Raw genomic sequence first — 15,767 nt, 5'->3', positions numbered from 1 at the left:
TAGAGACAGGGTTTCACTGTGTTAGCCAGGATGGTCTCAATCTCCTGACCTTGTGATCCACCCCCTTGGCCTCCCAAAGTGCTGGGATTACAGGCGTGAGCCACCGCGCCTGGCCTGGGATTTCAATATCTTAAAAATCCAAATCCATTGGTGACTCTTTCCCTGTTTTGCTCACTTTCTTGACAACTACCTTGAGGCAAAGTGACTGAGGCCCAGAGAGGGCAAGGGAGTTAGTTGGTCCGGGTCTTGTGGCTAGTGTGAGGCGTGTTCAGTTCTAAGTGTGACCCAAACACTTTAGGTATTATTATTATTATTATTATTATTATTATTATTATTTTGAGACAGCGTCTTGCTCTGTCGGCCAGGCTGGAGTGCAGTGACGCCATCTGGGCTCACTGTAACCTCCACTTCCTGGGTTCAAGCGATTCTCCTTCCTCAACCTCAGGAGTAGCTGGGATTACAGGCATCCGCCACCACAGCCGCCTAATTTATATATATATATATATATATATGTGTGTGTGTGTGTGTGTGTGTGTATAAGATTTTTAGGCGGAGTCTCACTGTCATCCAGGCTGGAGTGCCGTGGCGCAATCTCGGCTCACTGCAAGCTCCGCCTCCCGGGTTCAGGCCATTCTCCTGCCTCAGCCTCCTGAGTAGCTGGGACTACAGGCGCCCGCCACCACGCCCGGCTAATGTTTTGTATTTTTAGTAGAGACGGGGTTTCACCATGTTGGCCAGGCTGGTCTTGAAGTCCTGACCTCAGGTGATCCACTCACCTCGGCCTCCCAAAGTGCTGGGATTACAGGCGTGAGCTACCGTGCCCGGCCAGGTTTAATTCTGATCATGAAATTTTGTTCCTGTTGTAGAGCAGCAAAGAATTATTTGAAGCACCTATGGAGAAATGCTGGGTACCATTTCCCTGTGGGGACCCTAGAAGATCTAGAGGAGGTTCGGCAAGAGGTTCAAAGCGGAAGCTCCCATCAGCTGGAGTTCGGGTGCTCCTGCAGGAGGGGCCCTCCCAAGGACAGCCTAGGGCATGGACAGCATGGAGACCCGGTTACTGGGGCCCTGGTTAGTAGCTCCACTACCCCTTTGGTGGCAATTATCCTAGAGTCTCAGTTCGGATAGGAGGAATTATTCTGTCCATGTCCCGGTGAAGGCTCCGTGTGGCGAGACACATGGCCTTGAACAGGTTCGGGCTGGGGATAAGAAGAGCTCCCAACCTTGGTAGTGGCTCCAGATGCCCCCCGGGTGAGCCTAGCAGAGTGGACTGCCAGCAGCAGCTCTGTGCCGAAGAGGGAAACAGTGCCCGCTGCCTCCCAGGAGGTGGCGCCAGAGGATTAAGCCGCCAACGGTGGGCGGGCTGAAGAGTTGGGCTGTGGGCGGGGCCAAGAACGCCGCCAGCTCCCGGAAAGCGCTAGCCGCAGGAGGCCAGTCGTGGGTCCAGCTGAGACGGCTCGGGAGTGGACGAAAGTCTCGGGCAGTGCGGGGCGGAGCGGGGCTGTGGGCAGGGCTAAGGCCGTGGGGCGGGCGGGGCGGAGCCCGCGAGTAGCCCAACCGCTGGCAGCCTGTCTGAGCGCGGCCGCGGGCTGGTGGTGTAACTAGACTTGTCTTCTGTCCACCACTGCCGCCCAGCACCTGAGGGCATCGGGGCGAGTGTAGCTGCAACCCGGGGAACCTGTGATTCGCCAGTACCCTTCTCCCTGGGCAAGGGAAGCCGGCAGGCAATAAGAGGGGCGAGTCTGGGGCCCAGGCTTCCGCTCCCGAGACCCAAGTCAGCAAACCTTGAATTCAGAGGTTGGGAACCAATAAGGAGCCCTCCTGTGTGCAGTCCCTCGCCTTAGCGTTTGCCTGCCTCCAGGCCCCGTGCCCCCGCGGAGCCCAGCGAGTGACCTGCACACGGTATAGATAGAGCTCAGCGCTTACAGGAGGCTCTCTGTCTCTCCTTCCTCCAGCCAAAGAGCTCCTGAGGGCACCACCTAAGGGGGGTAGCCTGATAGGGTACTGTGAGATCCGGGAGGGTACTGGATGGAGATGAGGTGCCTCCACTTGTGTGACTGGGTCCCCCTACTTGGCACTAGAAGCAGACGGGGGATGAGGCTGCTGGCGACTTACTCTTTCCCTGAGTGGGGGTACCCTGAAGCCCCAGGAAACAACTTTCCCAAAGCTGTCTTCACAGCTCTAGGCACGCATTGGGACAGCAGGGAACATGCAGCTGGGAGCTGGCCAGGGCCAGGGCTGAGGGTGCTGTTGTCTTCTGTCCGCATGGTGTCACATCCTTAGGCTATAGAGGGCAAAACCAAGTTTGGGGCTTGCCAAAATGGTCCAGAGCTCAGGCCAAACCAGCTCCCTTTCTAGGGAATTGGAACCAGTAGTCCAGGATCACTTTCCACTTCCATTGCAAAAGGTCTTGAGAGAGGCCGGGTGTAGTGGCTCATGCCTGTAATCCCAGCAGTTTGGGAGGCTGAGGCGTGTGGATCACCTGAGGTTAGGAGTTGAAGACCAGCCTGGCCAACGTGGTGAAACCCCGTCTCTACTGAAAATGCAAAAACTAGCCAGGTGTGGTGGCACACGCCTGTAGTGCCAGCTACTTGGGAGGCTGATGCAGAAGAACCGCTTGAACCTGGGAAGTGGAGGTTGCAGTGAGCCGAGATCTCACCACTGCATTCCAGCCTGGGCGAAACTCTGGCAAAAAAAACCAAAACCAAAAACAACAAAATCAACATTCAACTGGGACTTACTGACAATATAAAACCTAAACAGTTAATTTTCTTCTGCACTGTGGCCTGGCCACAGTACAAATTGAATAATGGCAGTTACTGGCCGGAAAGTGGCACTTTCAGTCTCCAAATTCAATGCAATCTTTTTTTTTTTTTTTTTTTTTTTTGCGGTGGAGTCTCGCTCTGTCTTCCAGGCTGGAGTGCAGTGGTACAATCTCAGCTCACTGCAACCTCTGCCTTCCACATTCAAGAGATTCTCTTGCCTCAGCCTCCTTAGTAGCTGGGATTACAGGTGTGCACCACCACACCCGGCTAATATTTTGTATTTTTAGTAGAGATGGGGTTTCACCATGTTGGCCAGGCTGGTCGCAAACTCCTGACCACAGGTGATCTGCCTGCCTTGGCCTCCCAAAGTGCTGAGATTACAGGTGTGAGCCACAACGCCCAGCCCAAGCAATCTCTTTTTTTTCTTTTTCTTTTCTTTCTTGTTTTTTTTTTTTTTTTTTTTTTTTTTTTTTTTTTTTTTGAGATGGAGTCTTGCTCTGTCACCAGGCTAGAGTGCAGTGGCACAATCTTGGCTCACTGCAACCTCTGCCTCCCGGGTTCAAGTGATTCTCCTGCCTCAGCCTCCTGAGTAGTTGGGGCTATAGGCACATGCCACCATGCCCAACTAATTTTTGTATTTTTAGTAGAGGTGGGGTTTCACCGTGTTGGCCATGATGGTCTTGATCTCTTGACCTCATGATCTGCCCACCTCAGCCTCCCAAAGTACTGAGATAACAGGCATGAGCCACTGCACCCGGCCCAGCCCAAGCAATTTTAACAATTTCTTACAATGAAATGGCAACTGGTCTGAGGTCCCCTATATCCAAGATTTCATGTATTTACACTCAAAACCTTTCCTCTATCAGTCTTGCTCCCTTCATCAAGTTTTATTGCTAAATGAAAATTCCCAGTCCCCTTTTCACCCCTCCCCTTCAGCCCCTGAAAGGAATTTTGACCCTGCTGAGGAATGTCCACCATATCTCCAGCCCCAGGCTCCCCAAGAGCCACCAGCATTATCACCACCACCCTCATTCCCCTATCCCGCTGTCACTCGTTCAAAAAACAATCAGGGCTGGGTGTGGTGGCTCATGCCTGTAATCCCAGCACTTTGGGAGGCCGAGGCAGACGGATCACCTGAGATCAGGAGTTCAAGACCAGCCTGACCAACATGGAGAAACCCCGTCTCTACTAAAAATACAAAATTAGCCGGGCGTGGTGGCACATGCCTGTAATCCCAGCTACTTGGGAGGCTGAGGCAGAAGAATCTCTTGAACCCAGGAAGCAGAGGTTGTGGTGAGCAGAGATTGCACCATTGCACTCCAGCCTGGGCAACAAGAGTGAAACTCTGTCTCAAAAAAAAAAAAAAAAAATTCAGACCCTGGCCACCCTTTCCCTCTGCGAAGTAGCTGGGGCAGAAGGCATAGTCAGGGTTCATGTTCCCTTTTCAATCTCAGACATGTTGGTGATTAAGAGGCTCCTTGAATCCTTTTCCACTGGCCCATCCCACTTCCAGAAGGAATTTCTTTATATTACTCAATCATATAATCTTACTTGGCATGACATTTATGTTATCCACTCTCACCCCAGATGAGAAAGCACATTTGGCTAGCTGCTCAAGCCCATGCTGACACACTTAATCAGCAGAATACAGTCCATAATTCTGTTGTGGCCATTGCTGTTCCCCTAGCCGATCCCGAGTGAACTTACCAACAGGGGGACCCTGGCATCCAATGCCATAACCATATGGTCACTTGTCTCCTGGCTGGCATGGAAAAATGTGCCCATAAGGCAGTAAATTATGAAAAAATTAGAGAAATAACCCAAGGCCCAAATGAAAATCCAGTTCTTTTCCTATCAAGGTTATTAGAGACTATGCCCAAATACACAAAACTAGACCCTGAATCACAAGAGGGTCAAACCTATTTTCATTTACATTTCATTTCACAGTCAGCGCCAGATATCAGTAAACAGCTGCAAAAACTAGAGGAGGAACCCCAAACCCCACAAAGGGACCTTTTAAATCTGGCCTTCAAGGTCTTCAGCAACAGGGAGAAAAAAAATAAAATGCAAAAGGAGAAACAGGCTAAGATTAAATACCAGATGCTGGCCATTGCCCTCCAGAAGGAAAAATCACCTTCTCAGGGCCCTGGCACCTGTTTTTGATGCGGCAATCTGGGACATTGGGCAAAGCCTGCCCAAACCCATGACCTCCAACAAAGTCTTGCCCTATATGTGGCATATGGGGACATTGGAAAATGGACTGCTGTCAGCAAGAATGCCCTTCCCATTCAACAGCACCCTCCAGTCAGTCCCCAAACCCAACGCAGGGACACCTCTCCTCTTTGTTGGCACTAGCGGCCGAAGACTGATGGTGCCCGGGATTGCTTGTACCCATGCCATGTGAGTCTCTAGAACCGGGGTAATTAGGATGGCATCTGGTAAGCCAATCTCCTTCTTATTGGATACTGGGGCAAGTTTCTCAGTTCTTCTAGAGTATGATGGACCCCTAAATTGTTCTCCCATTTCTGTTGTTGGGGTTGATGGCCACCCTACCACTCACTCTAAAACACCTCCATTATACTACACCTTATTCAGTACTGCCTTTACTCACTCATTTGTAGTAATTCCACAGTGTCCTACACCTCTTATTAGAAGAGATCTACTCAATAAATCTGGGGCCACATTACAATTGAATGTCTTACCTCAGGTGCCTGCATACTTGCTCCTTTGCCAGCCAGAAAACAATGAAGCCCAAACCCAGTCCTCAACAATTTCAGTCCAAGGGGTTAACCCAATGGTCTGGGACACTTCTCAGCCCACTGTTGCCATATACCACCAGCCATTTCTAATAAAACTTAAGGACCCCTCCCAAATTGTTTCACAACCCCAATATCCCCTCAGTCAGGCTGGACTTAAGGGAATAAAACCCATCATCACCAGGTTACTAAAAGCTGGCATTTTAACAACCACCAATTCCCCCCACTGCAGCAAAATTAAATGGTATAGCTCCCTGGATACATTTCTCAAAACTTAAAAGGGCTCCTCCTCTTAAACCCAACATGTCTCAATTTTCTTGTTTTCTTACAGGACCCAACAAACTCAAGATCACTTGACTCCCCACAATCCTTTAACCACCAACTCTTTCAGTAATTTTATTTGCTGCCTTGTAGAAGACCTTTCCTGGTATCCAGACTCCCCCCACCCCTCATAATTTATTTCTCCTCCTTTCATGAGGTATGGCTGCAGGAAACTTTTGCAGACTACACCCCATCTCAAATATCCTTTTTTTTCTTTTGTTCTTTGTCTTCTTCTAGTACCACTCTTCCCTTTTACTTAAACCATACCTTGCAGCTATCTTACAACTTACTAAAATAGGCCAACTTAGGCTCCACAGACCTCTGTTGGGTCTGCATGCCGCCTTTGTCTCCCATATACCATTATCTCCCTGGACCTTTAAAAGCCTGGGCCAATTCCTTGGCAACCCTCACCATTACTAAAACTACCTTAGGATCTGCATTCTGGGAACCAAGTACAAATCCTGTCACAGTCATAGCCAAAAAGGTGCGTCTGGCCATTCTCAAACAACTAACAACTTTATCCCCTATCCAAAGTCACGTGGTTACAGGACCTGTGGGAACCACCACTCTACTCACTACTCAGGCTCCTATAGGTTTCACTTGCTTCTTAAACGGAGTTCCAGTAGGGTCTTTAAAATGCTCGGACTGTAACCTCCCTCTTTCTTTCTCTCTCTCACACAACAAGTCTAGTTATTCCTCTATAACAGGAGGAAGTGACCCATTCTCATCAGTGACCCAACTCATCAGCCATAGCCACTCCCTCTTACCCCTTCAGATTTTCTCTCCCTACATGTAGTAATGCTTATGAATGTAACCAAGGGTCAGTGTTTTTTTTTTTTTTTGAGACAGAGTCTTTCTCTGTTGCCCAGACTGGAGTGCAGTGGCGCAATCTTGGCTCACTGCAACCTCCGCCTCCCAGGTTCAAGCAATTCTCCTGCCTCAGCCTCCCAAGTAACCAGGATTACAGGCACCCACTGCCACTCCTGGCTAATTTTTGTATTTTTAGTAGAGATGGGGGTTTCACCATGTTGGCTAGGCTGGTTTTGAACTCCTGACCTCAAGTGATCCACCCACCTCAGTCTCCCAAATTGCTGGGATTACAGGCGCAAGCCACTGCACTCAGCTTCAAGGGTCAGGTTTTTGCAGTGGGTGAGGGCCAGCTAATACATTGCCTTTTTTTTTTTTTTCTTTTTTTTTGAGACAGAGTCTCGCTCTATTGCCTGGGCTGGAGTGCAATGGCTGGACCTCAGCTCACTGCAAGCTCCGCCTCCCGGGTTTACGCCATTCTCCTGCCTCAGCCTCCCAAGTAGCTGGGACTACAGGCGCCTGCCACCTCGCCCGGCTAGTTTTTTGTATTTTTTAGTAGAGACGGGGTTTCACCGTGTTAGCCAGGATGGTCTCAATCTCCTGACCTCGTGATCCGAGGCCCGTCTCGGCCTCCCAAAGTGCTGAGATTACAGGCTTGAGCCACCGTGCCTGGCCTACATTGCCTTTATTCAATATTTATGGTAGACATGAAAAATCCAAATGCCAACTTCTTCCTCTTCCGGGTCCAACCCGATTCTTTCTCGATTCATCTGAACACAGACTATTCTCAGAAATACCTTTGGTAACTCATTACCCGCTTCTCCAACTATTAACCGATGCCCACCTAGCTTCCTCCTTTGTGTCATTTGAACGGGAAGGAGGATTAGGTCGGGATGCCTCAAACTACCACCTGTTATTTTAAGCAGATGTTGCTGCCTGTCTAGCCCCCTCCAGCCCTTATTTCTTCTTATGTTGACATAATTTCTACAGCTGCCTGTCTGCTAATTGGACTGGAACTTGCACTTTAGCTTAGTTTCGCCTCCCTCGTCTGTTGCCACAAAGGACCAAGAATTTCTCCTCCCATCACACACACACACACACACACACACGTGTGTGCGCACAAAAATAAAAAGGGCAATCCAGCTAATTCCAATCCTTGCTGCTCTTGGAATCTCTTCTGCAATAGGTTTTAGTTCTGCAAGTTTAGAGCTTTTTCAGTTCCCCTGTCTACCCAACTAAAGGAGGGACTAATGGAAATAGCAACTCAACTGGATCATATATAAGATCAAATAAACTCCCTTGCAGCAGTAGAACTAAAGAAAGTTCTTAGACGAACTTTCGCTCTTGTTGCCCAGGTTGGAGTGCAATAGCATGATCTTGGCTCACCACAACCTCTGCCTCCTGGGTTCAAGCGATTCTCCTGCCTCAGCCTCCCAAAGTGCTGGGATCACAGGCGTGAGCCACCATGCCCGGCCGCTAAATTGTTTTCAAAAGTTCATTTTAGAAACAGTTACTTCAATTGCTCTGGCCACCACAATGGGACATATAAAAGTGGCATTCCTGGTACACCAATGACGAATGACTTCATCACCAGAGGAAGGCTACCTCCCCCGACACCATCACCCCTAAACCAGCAGGAAGCAGTCAGAACGAGTAGCTGCCCCTCTGCTAAAAACCCTATCCAAAGAGATAATTAAAACAAAGAGGGGGAGAATATGAGGACTAACAATAGTTATGCCATTTTACAACCTTGGCTACTGTGTTCTCAGAAACAAAGCAAATGTCAACCCTGCCTATAGCTTCAACAGAGCATAAGGGCCCTAACTACATCTACCCCTGGCTGGAAAAGTCCACAACAGTCCCAGCCAGCCAGCACTTCCCCAACCCCTCCCCAATAGAAACTTTATTATAAAAGCCTCAGCTTGTCATCGATCAAAGCCAGATGCTGACTGCCAGGCAGACTCCTGACTGGGACCCCTTGCAGGCTTATTTCTGTAAATAAACATGTTTGGCTGTTGAGTTGCCTCCTGTCTTTTGCTCTCTTCCTATGCATCTTCCTAACAGTTTCCTGGGGGATACTGAAGATGTGTATTCCTGGGCTTCTTTGAGGAGCACATGGTATGCTTGGGGCAGGGGGCAACTCTGCCTTCCTGTGTCCAATGTAATGATTAGAACGCAAATGAGAGGCCGAAGAGGTACTGAGTGTGACCCCAGTGGCTCTGACTCAGCAATCACTGTGCCCCAAACCCTGCCCTGGGTTCAGGCAGCACATGAGCTTACTCCTGGAACTCCATCCTCCTCAGAGAGGCTTGTGATCATGCAGGGCTAGGAGAGGGATGTGCCAACCCTGTGAGCCCCAAGAATATCCCTGGAGCAGAGCTGGAGATGGAAGGTGGGCCTGATTGGAATCTCAGCTGAATATGTGGCCTTTCTTGTTCTCTTGGTAGCAGATGATGTCCTTTGCCCAGCCTTAATAGGAATTCTCAGTCTGCACTGTCAGCTCATTGTCAGAAAGACTGCCTTCTCAGAAAGCTGATGTCCATTCCAGGCCTTCTAGCTGGAGGAGTTATTAATACATACATAGCTGTGGTAACCCAGACGTGGCTACCTGACTGATACCTGCTACCACCCAGCCCAGAACCTGGAGGAGCCAAGAGGGGTTCTCCTCAGACAACCCTGATGCCTGAGCATGACTTTAGTGCTCATGGCCTGGCCTGGTGATGCTGTGACCACACCCACCACTATAGGACAGGGTAGTGGTCCTGAATTAAGGGCCAGAAGTCAAGTCCTCCAGGTTCAGGGCCTGGTTTGAGCAGCAGACAGGCAAAGGCCAGACTTCGAAATCACAAGCTCAGTGAGGGCAGAAGGGTTTAGCAGTCTTGGCTTCTGCTGTATCCTGGGGGCCTGGCACAGTGCTGCCCTCATCCTAGAGCTCAAAAAGTGCCAATTTTTTGTTTGTGAGACAGAGTCTCGCCCTATTGCCCAAGCTGGAGTGCAGTGGCATGATCTCAGCTTGCTGCAACCTCTGCCTGCCGGTCTCAAGTGATCCTCCTGCCTCAGCCTCCTGAGTAGCTGTGACTACAGGCTTATGACACCACACTTGGCTAATTTTGTATTTTTTGTAGAGATGGGTTTCACCATGTTGTTAGGCTGGTCTTGAATTCCTGGGCTCAAGCCATTTGCCCACCTCAGCCTCCCAAAATGCTGGAATTACAGGCATGAGCCACCATGCCTAGCCCTATGGACCTTTCTCCTTGCCACAAGGCTCTTGCTTCACTATCAGAGACTCACTCCCTACCCCATTCTGTCTGTCTTTCCTGGAAGGCAGAAGCTTTTCCAGTGGCTTCTGGGAGCTCCCTGGGCACTTGGTAAAGATAGAACAAACAAGTCCCTACTACTGAGATAGAGCTCAGTGGAGAGAGTGGCTATGTCCCTTGGCCTGAGATTCCTGATGGTAAAGGGTGATTCTCAGAAACGTCCTTGGGTTTGCAGTAGAAGAACCACAGAGCAGTGAGGAGGTAGGGACCTCTCTGAGAGACTTCCCTAAAGACATGCAGAACTGAGTCTGATGGAGGGGCTGAGCAAGCTGCCCCTTCCCATGAGCAGTCAGAGTCATGCCTGAACCGCTGTTGTCTGGGGTGGGACATGTGGGCTGGTCAGGAGAGGGCATAAGTGCATGACTTTCCACCCGGGCCTGTTCTCCCCCAATCTACGAAACAGAGATAGGTGGGGGACAGGATCACAATAGAGATTCTGGTGACATTTTCTACAGTTTATTGGAAACAATTTGTGTGCCTATAGCTGTCTTCCTGCAAACAGAGCTCCTCAAGGGCAGGTCTCACAGTCTTCTCTGGGCCTGGCATTATGTAGGAGTCAGGTATGCGCCTGCCGAAGGGGGATGAATGCATGCATGCATGAGACAGGCAAAGCCAGCCCAGAGGCTTGTCTGGGTGAACACAAAGGGACAAGGGATGCAGGATGTTTTTTCTTTTTGTTTTTTTTTTGAGATAGAGTCTTGCTCTGTTGCCCAAGGTACAGTGCAGTGGTATGATCTCAGCTCACTGCAACCTCCGCCTCCCAGTTTCAAGTGATTCTCAGGCCTTAGCTTCCTGAGTAGCTAGGAGTACAGGCACCTGCCACCATGCCTGGCTAATTTTTGTATTTTTAGTAGAGACGGGGTTTCATCATCTTGGCCAGGCTGGTCTCGAACTCTTGACGTCGTGATCTGCTCACCTTGGCCTCCCAAAATGCTGGGATTACAGGCGTGAGCCACCACACTCGGCCAGGATGCAGTATGTTTTGACTTGGATGCTTATGACTTGGAGGCACCGTGTCTTCATTATTTTTTCTTGTCATAACAAACCTTCAGAATCATGTAACTCTAATAGCAATGGGCCTTAATTAGCTTTCTCGGGAGCAATGCATGGGTGGTGGGGTTAGGCTGGTGGTAAACATTTCTGACAATTTTTTACCAACTTTTTTCACATAATGCAAGCAAAGAGTTGCCAACTGCAACAGTAAAGGAATTATGTAGGCAAGGCTTCAAGCAAATTCTGTACCTTCCAGCCTTATTCCTTTCTCCTGCTTTCCCAAGGGCCACGGCCAGCTTAAGACCTCAGTATACCAATGAGGTTGTCCAGGCCAGCCCAGGTGGGCTGCTGAGCAGAATGAAGATACAATCACTTGTTTGTAGCCTCATGACAGCCTAAGGCTTGCTTAGGGAACCGCCTTATTCTCTGTGTTAGTGGGCAGTGCCAACAAACCTCAGCCAGGAAAGAAAACCTCTGTTTCTTTGGGCTTCCTTCCTTCCTCTTCAGTTCTGTTTCTCTCTCCCAAAGAAGGAACATGGCAGGGAGCCAATTTCCTGAGTCGCTTCTCATTGGGAAGTGAGACAGGCCTCAGCAGCACTTTAGCAAAAAGAAGGGTGCAGAGTTCAAGGAGCCTTGTAGACAGAAGTCAGCTCTCTCAGCCTCTCTGGAATAGTCCAAAGTCTATGGCACTATATCCTCTAGATGTAGCCTATCCTGTGTCATCCTTCTCTGTTGTCTTCCTCCTCTGATATCTTTAATGCCTACTCTTGCCTGCAAAGTTTGCCATTCTTCTTCACCCCCATAGACATCTTTATCTTTGGATCCGGTGCCTTCCCATGGAGGCTGCCATGCTGAAAGGATCAGCCCAGGGTGAACTGGACTTATGGGGAAGCAGGGAAGAGTCTGAGCTCTACCCATTCTCCCCTTCTTGGGGATGACCTGCATGATGCTTTGCCCATGGCACAGCTGGCCTCTGGGTATAGTTCCTAAGGTCCTGTCATCTCTTCATTCTTCCACGATTTGCCTTCTGGTGACTAATCATTTCCACTAATCCCAGCAGTGAGCTGGCTCTGATTGGGCTTTTTCCCACCTGAATTTTTTTGTTTCATTTTGTTTTGTTTTTTTGAGACAGGGTCTTGCTCTGTCACCTAGGTGGGAGTTCAGTGGCACCATCACAGCTCACTGAAGCTTCGACCTCCCAGACTCAGGTGATCCACCCACCTCAGCCTCCCAAGTAGCTGAGACTACAGGTACATGCCACCATACCCAACTAGTTTTTGTATTTAGTAGAGAAAGGGTTTAGCCACATTGCCCAGGCTGGTCTCAAACTCCTGAGCTCAAGCAGTCCACCTGCCTTGGCCTCCCAAAGTGTTGGGATTACAGGAGCGAGCCACTGTGCATGGCCCTGGATGGTTTTTTTTGTTGTTGTTATTGTTTTCTGATTCCATTTTCCCTCTGGTCTTCTGCAAGTGTCTGAGAGCATAGACTGGAGAAGCAAGCTGCGGGGCGTCCGTCAGTTCCATTTAGGCATGTGGATTGACTGTCCTCTCATCTGGCCATCTCCAAAATGGCTGCCATGTGTCACATGTTATGCTGAAGTGGGAAGATATTTCAGCAAGTGAAGCTTAGGGGACTGGGAAACTCCTGCAGGGTTTCTAGGTCTATCCTGTCCCTGGTGGGGCAGCAGTTGGACTCAGGAGGAAGCGATACTTGACACACCACACAGCTGGCTTGCACAAACTGAAAGGTTTTTTTATTCATTTGTCATAAAGCACAGTCAACCCTAGTGAATTCTCCTGGATGAGTGAAGACAGCTCATCAACAACCCCTCCATGAGGAGAAACCAGATGCAATCCCAGCACTCTCCCTGTTACTTATTAGGTCAGCAGCTAAAGCCAAAGATCTCTCTGGGTGCTTTTAAGCCTGGTGATTGGTGGACCCCTTAGAGGTGCAGGTGAGGGAAATGCTCAGAGCATTGAGGAGAATCCAGCACAACCATCAGCCTCAGACGGCCTGCTGAAGGCCAGCCCAGGGGATAGAACCAGTCAGACAAGGTCCTGCTGTTGAGGAGCCCCAGTCTAGATCAAGAGGAGGTAAACAGCCTCTGGGACAGTGAATGAAAATGGGAGATTGAATTAGAGCCCCAGATAACCAGAGGCCAACACCATCCCATGGTCCGCAGGAGTCCCTGGGCTGAATGTTAGGTGTGAATGAACACAGGGCAGGCATGTTCCTGGGGATGCTCCTCAAAGGAAACAGAACTGGGAGAGTTTGAGAGGAGAGGAGGGGCACCTCTAACCTACATTTTCAGGTCCTCCTGGGTCCACTGTGCTGTGCCCTTTGTCACCAAGGCAGCAGAGATCCTGGAGGTCTGCTAACAGCCAGGAATCCACTCTGAGGAGGGCAACTCCCCAGGCCTGCAGGCTGGGTAGAGCTAATTAACCACACAGGAACCAGAGGCATGCTGATTTAAATCTGTGGAAAGCCATAGCTCCTGTGGTTTCTACAAAAACAAAAAAATAAACATCCTTTCCCCCATTTCAAGTAGCCCAACCCACACTGACTGGCGTCTGTGAAGCCGTAACAGCCTGGGTTGGGACAAGGTCAGGCCACTGGCCTGCCCATAGTGTTTGTGAGCATATTCTTCCCCAGGAGGAAATATGTGGCACAAGACTGCCACATCCCAGACCAACACCAGGGAGACAACTAATAACAGAGTTGTCATACGTGTGCCAGTCACTTGTCCTGGTGTTGTACCTACATCAGGCTGGGTGCATTGACTCATGCCTGTAATCCCAGCACTTTGGGATCCGCTGAGATGGGCGGATCACCAGAGGTCAGGAGTTCAAGACCAGTCTGGCCAACATGGTGAAATCCTGTCTCTACTAAAAATACAAAAACTAGCCAGGCGTGTTGTTGGGCACCTGTAATCCCAGCTACTAAGGAGGCTGAGGCAAGAGAATCATTTGAACCCGGGAGGCGGACGTTGCAGTGAGCTGAGATCGCACCACTGTACTCCAGCCTGGGTGCTGGGTGACAGAGCGAGAATCTGTCTCAAAAAAAAAAAAAAAAAACAAAGAAAAAAATTAAGTATCTACATCAGCCACTCCACCCTTACAATCCCCCATATTCGAGGAGCTACTAAGATTCTAACTTTGCAGAACAGGAAATGGAGGCTTAGTGAGCCTAAGTCAGTTGCCAAGGGTCCTATCAGGGCTGAGATGTGGACTTTTTGGAGCCTAAATGTGCACATGTAGTCACCACTCACGAAGCTGTATCAAACATCCTGCAGCATAGGAGGAAACATGGCAAGGACCATCATATGCAGGAAGAGAGGCTCTCTTCATCCTAGGTCATCCCAGAGGGGCCAGACAGTTTAGCGCAAAAGACGGGAGGTATAAAGTCAGGAGAAAATGTCAGGAAGTGGGGGCTCTGCATTTCCTCTTTCTCTTACTTGCTCCATCCCAGAGGTCGGGGTGGAGGGGGAGCAGCTTGGAGGGCATAGGGGAAGGCCCAGGGAGGGTCCTGGCTCCTCCTCATCAGAACCAGCACAGCCACCGGTCTGTCCAGCAGGCTGGCTATCAGCATTCACTGGGATCCCTGGATTATTCTAGGTTCAGTTAGAACTGCTTACACCCTATGTGATATATTCCACAACATTAGGAGAATTAAATGGGTTTGTAAAATGGGTTCAAGTTACTCAAGCCTTTCTACACAGTCATGATTTATGAAGCCAGAGATGAACTGGAATATAGGCTGCATTTCCTAGGAAATATTCTCCCATAGGAAAGTACAGGCTTGTGTGAGAAGCCACCAAAGCAGACAATCCTGAGTAGTGGGCAGACACCGGTTGTAAATGTGAGGCAGCGGGGAAGTAATTCGGAAAGCTCTCAGGATAATGCAGAGGCAACATTATCCTGAGAGACAGTCCTGGGATCCACAGCTCCAGGCCTGAGAACCATAAACTCCTCTTCTCCATTCCCCAAGGTCACTCTCCCAGGGCTGACTGAGGTAGCCTCCCAGCTGGCTTCACGCAGCCCTGTCACACCCTCCATCTGTGCCCGGGGCGCCTCCTGAGACTCCAGTTCCTCAGCGTGAATCCCAGATGGTTCCCATCACCATCTGGATAAAGGCTCCACTCCCCAGCTGGCCTTAGAGACCCTCACAATCTGGCCCGACCACCAAGCACCCTCCCTCTCCTTCCCTCTACGACCTTGCATCTCTGAACACACTTGTTCCTCTGCCTTCCCAACTCCTATGCATCCTTTGAGCCATCCTTGGGTAGCCCCTCTCCTCTCCGAAGCCTTGTCGTCACGACGTCTGCCCGCTGTGGCACTCCAGTTACCCGGAGGAGAGATGCTACTCTCGAGTTCACCGAGGCGGAAAGCGTCCCCGACTTCAAAGCAGGGCTCAGCGCGACGTCCCTGAGGCCGCTTCTAGTGGCAGGTGCCCCTCCTCACAGGGCCCTCGCAGGGATCCCGCCGGGCCCCGCCCGGCTGCTTCTCAGCACGCGACAGCCGCGTGGGCCCTGGACAGCGCATGCGCGGGCGCCGGCGGCCGTTTCCCAGCGACCCCGAGGCTGGCGCGTGGACACACGTCCTAGCGGGCTGGCGGGAGCGCGCACAGGGGGAGGGGGCGTATGCAGGGAAAGGGGCCGCGAGACGCGCATGCGCAGCGGCAGGCGGCGGCGCTAGCCGAGCTGGGAGATGGCGGCGGCGGCGGCGGCGGCGCCGAGAGTGTGAGCACTGCCCGGGAGCCGCCGGCCCGGGCGCAGCGCGACCCCGACCCCGCCCGCCCGCTTGCCCGCC

This window comes from Piliocolobus tephrosceles, chromosome 2, assembly GCF_002776525.5.
Source record: "Piliocolobus tephrosceles isolate RC106 chromosome 2, ASM277652v3, whole genome shotgun sequence".
NCBI lineage: Eukaryota > Metazoa > Chordata > Mammalia > Primates > Cercopithecidae > Piliocolobus > Piliocolobus tephrosceles.
The sequence above is the reverse complement of the archived record's forward strand: the minus strand, read 5'-3'. Positions refer to the sequence as shown.